At 43.7% G+C, this 6,097-nt stretch overlaps 1 long non-coding RNA gene and 1 other non-coding gene across 2 annotated transcripts; both read left to right on the top strand.

Moving 5' to 3' along the window:
- The first annotated feature begins 407 nt into the window (after positions 1-407).
- LOC112937507 (small nucleolar RNA R71) lies at positions 408-514 on the top strand. Its single transcript, XR_003240171.1, has one exon. It is a non-coding gene; the product is annotated as a small nucleolar RNA R71 (small nucleolar RNA).
- Positions 515-4,886: 4,372 nt separating this feature from the next.
- LOC112937495 (uncharacterized) lies at positions 4,887-5,894 on the top strand. Its single transcript, XR_003240139.2, has 3 exons — positions 4,887-5,131; positions 5,216-5,512; positions 5,606-5,894. It is a non-coding gene; the product is annotated as an uncharacterized lncRNA (long non-coding RNA).
- The last annotated feature ends 203 nt before the right edge of the window (positions 5,895-6,097 follow it).

The raw sequence follows: 6,097 nt of genomic DNA, 5'->3' as shown, positions 1-6,097 counted from the left end.
TCTGGAGTATGACGTTGCTGCATTGCTCCGTCAGCTTGACCACCTCCTTGTGGACGGTACCCATTGTTGTTGTTGCCCATGTACATTGCCTCCTCACGGGTTTTCGGGCAGTCGTTCCCCGAATGACCCGTGTTGCCGCAGACTTCACATGTGACGTGAGAGTCCAAGGCCTTGACGGTGCCTTGTGGCCATTTCTCGTGGTCGTCCAATCGTTTCATGAGGAGGTCCAGCTTGGCAGCGAGCAATTTCGTCTCCTTGATGGTGTGCATGCCTCGCTGACGGGTCTGGAGTCGTTCCTCGCTCCAACCCATATTGGAGACCATCTTCTCTATTGTAAAAGTTCCAGGTGATCGCGGGACATCGGGGTGAGTCCATTGAAAAAGTTCTGCAGGATCAGCCAGTCGTCCATCCCATGATGAGGACAGGCAGCCATATACTCCTGCAGATGTTCCCATGCTTCAGGAATAGACTCGTCCCTCGTCTGCTGGAAACTGGAAATTCGTCCACGAAGAGCATTGGTTTTGCCCATCGGGAAGAACTTCGAGAGAAATGCCGTAGAGCATTTGTCCCAGGTGTTGACAGCAGCACGGTTGGCATAGAACCACTGCTTCGCTCTCCCAAGGAGGGAGAATGGAAACAGCCGTAGTCTGACGGCGTCTGGACTGACGCCCTTGATGGTGTACATGCTACAGATCTCCAGGAACTGCTACAGATGAGCATTGGCATCCTCGTTAGGCTTGCCACAGAACGGGCTAGCCTGCGCCATCGTGATGAGGCTGGACTTCAACTCGAAATCCACGTCTCCCATGTTGATCTGCGGCCCAATGGCCACATTCTCAGTAGAGGGAGCAGCGAACTCGTGAAGGGTCTTGTCAGCCATAGTCTCGAAGGTTGGTGGCGCTGGTACGGCTGGTTTCTTTGTAGGTAGAGTTTTCTGCGGAGCAACGACTCGCGGCTTGACGCTCCGGAAGAAAGCTTCTAAATTTTCTTTGAAGTTTTCTGGCAAGTTGAAACCAAACATGCACTACCATGTTTTCACAACAAAAGTGAAAACAACCAAGGTTAGTCTGCAAAGGAAAATGATTATACAGAGGTAAATATAAAATATTAGTTCAGGTAATCTCTATTATGAATCTTCCTCGGCAACGGCACCAGATATGCTTGTTAGTATTTCTTAACGACATTACTAGAAATATAATCCCCGGCAACGACGCCAGAAATGCTTGTTGGTATTTCTTAACGACATTACTAGAAATAAAATCCCCAGCAATGGCGCAGAAATACTTCTGGTATATTATGGTTACAGAGTTTATCCCCAAGCGCACGGATATACCATTGTAGCATTTCACCCGAGTGTATTCCAAGGGTATCGTATTTATTTTATCCCGTCGGAAGATCATGTAGAGAGAATTTGACTAATAATTTATATATTACTTGTGATAATCATATTCTAAGCAGGGGTTAATATAAACTAAGGGTAGAGTGATACACAAGCATCAGCTACTCACTCTCATAATATATTATATAAACTAAGTGGAAAGAAAAGAGAAAGATATTCTATTCCTATACTTCTAATATACATAGTATACATATATTCTAGTTAACTGATATACTAGCTAATACCCTCTATCCGATGCCCTCCAGGTACTTCGAGAAGCCACCCCTGACTGCCGAGTTCCTTACGACAGCCCGTCATGACCATATAACCGGGGCTAAATATGATGGAGTACCCTCCCCAGGGAATTAACTTAGGATTATATACACGCGCGGAGGAATACCCGTACTGAGCTGTCACCATCAGCAGCCCACCTCTCATCCGCAGCATATAACCCCAAATTATGAGATCCCGTAATCTAGACACCACGTCTAAACTACCAGATGCTACTCTAACATCATCATCATGACATAGAGTAATTGCATATGCAAACATTATACCCGCACCAAAGCATATCCCAGATAAGCTAGCAGTATATTCAGTATAACATTAACATAATACCATACATGTATAAAGAAGAGTATTCTAAATAAAGTACAAAGCTTACAAAAGAGGAATGGAAAGCTACTAGAGCTATACCCGAACTCTTCTGAAGACTTCCAGACTCCTGATTTCTACTCTATTCCTATTACACTAACTTGATACTACTAAACTAAACTTATGAGAATATGAGAGAGCTCTTGCTTGAGGTGTGTGAATGAAGTGAGAAGGTGAAGTCCTTATATAGAGGTAGTTATGATGGTTGTGGAAGGGGAATTGTCCGAAGTGCCCTCCAACCGTCACTGGGATGTAATCCTGTACGTCCACGCCGAACCCTACATCCAACGGCGCCAGGATAGGTTCGGCCGAACCACCAAGTTCGGCCGAACCATGGGCTGGGCCATCTTCGGCTGGCGGCCTCCTCTATTGCTCCTTTATGCAGACTTGTAAATTTTGGTCCAATTCATCATGTCAATTCTGAGTTCTTGGCCCATTCATGCATAAGTCTGATTCTCGACATCGTCCGATTGATTTATCATTTGAGTTGATGTCGATTCTCCTCCACTTTATGGTTATTTTCTGCAAAAGGTTAGTGAACCAAATACTAGTGGAATATTATTATTCTAACATGTATATGCATTACAAGCATCACTAGTTCTCCTTTATTTTGGTAATATTGACGGTCAAAACTGATGAATAACGACCGTCAACAAGCAACTGGTTCAATATTATTAATAACTGTGCAACTAGCTCATTATATCTAGATAAATGTGCAACTAGTTAAGTAATTCTAATTAATGTGCAACTATCTCAGTATTTCCAATAAATGTGCAACTAGCTCAGTACTTCTAATACATGTGCAAATAGCTCAGTATTTCTAATCAATGTGCAACTAGCTCACTATTTCTAATAAATGTGCAACTAGTTTAGTATTTCGAATAATTGTGCAACTAGCTCACTATTTCTAATAAATGTGCAACTAGCTCAGTACTTCTAATAAGTGTGCAAATAGCTCAGTATTTCTGATAAATGTGCAACTAGCTCACTTTTTTTTAATAAATGTGCAACTAGTTCAGTATTTCGAATAATTGTGCAACTACTTCAATATTTCTAATAAATGTGCAACTTGTTCAATATTTTCTAATAAATGTTCAATATTTTAACTGCCTTACTTATTTGTGGAACATGCGGAATTTGTTGAGCACGTTCAGGTGGAGTACGACACCCTGTTGCAAAGACTGGAGACGAGACCTCAAGTCGTCAGGCCTAACGACGTGGCGAGCATCCTTCGCAACTTCCGTGCCCGTGCTGCCCCATTACTACGTCGTGTCTCCTGTCGGAGCGCGGCAGATGTGGTGCAGCCGTCGGCCCGTAGGGCATCACCACCACTACCCCGCCGTTCTAGCATGGATCCCACTATTCCATCCACGTCACGTTGCGGGTACGAAGTGGCCTACACATCTCACAGCCATCCTTCCTTTCAGCACACCCCAGCACCGGAGTACACCATGGGGTCAGCTAGATCAGGGGTACCCATGTCGAGCACGGCACAGCCACATCCGTAGGTATTACAAACTCCACCTTATGTTCACCCACCCAGGGAGCATCTGGGTCAGCACACTTCCCTTACATGCCAACAGGGGACAACGTGTTGAACACACCAGCATGGGGACTTCATATCATTCCGCGTGCGCCAGAGCAAGGCCACACACAGCATACATGTAAGTCATTTCAAACAATAACACGCTTTAGGGTCTATTTATATGTATCATTACTAAGTACGCCTTTTTTTGGTTTCTCCCTCTTATGAAAACAGACGATGAGTACGGTTTGGCGTCGACGCATCATGGAATGCCTGCTTACTCCCCTCGCTCAGCATTCGTTGAGGACTTCTTTTCCACTGAGCCTCCTCAAGGGGAAGCAGGGATGGATTACAGGCACGCAGCACCTTCGGTCACACAGCCGACGCTGGAGACGGAGGCCGTTCAGGCACCCAAGGTGACACCACAGCAGGCAGCAAGAGATAGGCACCCCCTGATAATTTGACATACCCCACTGAGCAGATTAGGCGTAGGAAGAAGGGGGACCTAGCAAGCGTGCGAAGGGCACTGATCGTCCTTGACTTATCTTTTTTAATTAAATTTAAGACATTTATGTTTTCTCCCTACTATTTGTGAAACACTTTATTATTAACTTAGTAACTATCAGTACTATTTCATAATCTTTTTTAGATGAATTCTTTTTTCGCATACCTTTCCAATGAATCAGGACAAATGATTCGCTTCGAACTTTGTAGCGCACTATAAGGCAGGCGCATAAATGCATGCACGTGGTGTGCTATCTACTTTCAGCGCACATGTCACTTTGTGGTCCACCCCATTTTCATCTTTATCGACTGCAGAGTTATGAAAGCGACCATGCGAGAGCTCGACTAGTGCCCGTCAAGTCTATCCACACATCAGCCCTATCTTCAGCACTACGCTTCCTGCAGTCGTTACGGCACTATAAATACATACCTCGACCAAACAATAGCTTATCAAGTTCTTTGCTCTTTACATTTCCCATTGTCTTCAGCCTCCAGTTCAACACAATGGAAGCTCCATTCCGCGAGCATTTAGACTGGCGGAGAGATCCACTCGCAGGTCTTTTTCCACCATGGTGCGACCTTCCAATCTGCGCATGCGGTGATCGATGTATACTCATGACATCACTTACTACTGAAATCCGCGGTAGGAGATTTTTCCAATGCCCAAACATTTACCAGGTATCTGTTCAATGCATTGTCATCTCTACATTTGCACATGTCTAATACATACATCGCTAACCACGTGTCTACAAATCTAGAATTTTTCAGACTTACCGTAGTTTGTGCGACTTCGTTGAGTGGGTTTATACGACGAATCCACAACTTGACAGGGCACGCCCATATCCATGCAGCGAACCATTATCAGACTATCTAAGGAGGAAGGAAGAGAACGAATGACGAAAAACTATCGAATCCTTACAATGGCAAGTAAATCCACCGGACTGTCAACTTGGCGGGAGTGTCCAGAGTGTAGGTGTGGAGACCGTTGCCAGGTGATAAGGTCCGTTCGACAACGAACTCTAGGACAGAGATGCTTCGTCTATCCTAACATTGTCGACAATGATTTCATCGTAAGTGCCGCTAATTTTTCATTCACTCCTATTGCTTCTGTCATATACCTACATCCATCTACGGTCATTAATTTCTGCACACAGGAAGAAGACCGCAAATGTAGCTATGTAAAGTGGATTGATACGGTGCGAAGAACTTCCATCGGTTCGACGATAACTCAACCTGAGACGACCACACAATTCATTCAAGCATGGATGGAGTACGTGCGCTTGGTTCAGTCCGCTAGCTTACACTGGAGATCAAATCCATTAGGTATACCTGAATGGTCTGATCGTCCCAAATGCGGTTGTAGAGATCGCTGCCATGTTGTAACGTCCTTCTCACAAGATATATATGGCATGCGGTACTTCGTCTGTCCCAACATAGACGACAACTTCGTTGTATGTCACATGCTTACTTATTATTTTACATTTTGCTTCGCGCTCCCATAACATTTATTTCCCATTAATTCTCTAATTTTATTGATTGTTCAGGGGAATCCAAGGATATGTGCTTTTACTTCATGGATCAACATGGTCAGCCCGATGTAGGAAGGCGGAAGAGTATCTGAAGCTGAAACGCAAACATAGTATAAGAGATTGAATGATCACGAAGTTGCATTACGTAAACAACGACGTAGAATGGGACAATAGAGAAGCTTAACCTCAAATCGCTCTAGTTCAGGACTTTTGTTGTAAGTGTCAAGAATGGATTATGTTCGTCTATTTGTTAGCTAATGTTTCATTCTCTTTTTCATCTATTAAGCTCATTTGCGCTTCCGTAGCTGCAATATCTTCGATCCCCTCCTTTCTTTATCCATCCTTACTAAATAAATTGCGACAAAGCCATGAAACCAAAAATATATACAAATAATGAAACTAAATAATCCAAATATTTTAAGCCACAAATAAATACTACAATTTCCCATAAAATTTGCCAACATACATTATCAAAACCCTATACATTCCTTACAATAATAATTTCCA

Source organism: Oryza sativa, chromosome 12, assembly GCF_034140825.1.
Source record: "Oryza sativa Japonica Group chromosome 12, ASM3414082v1".
NCBI classification, from domain to species: domain Eukaryota; kingdom Viridiplantae; phylum Streptophyta; class Magnoliopsida; order Poales; family Poaceae; genus Oryza; species Oryza sativa.
This window is presented reverse-complemented; position numbering and strand designations above follow the sequence as displayed.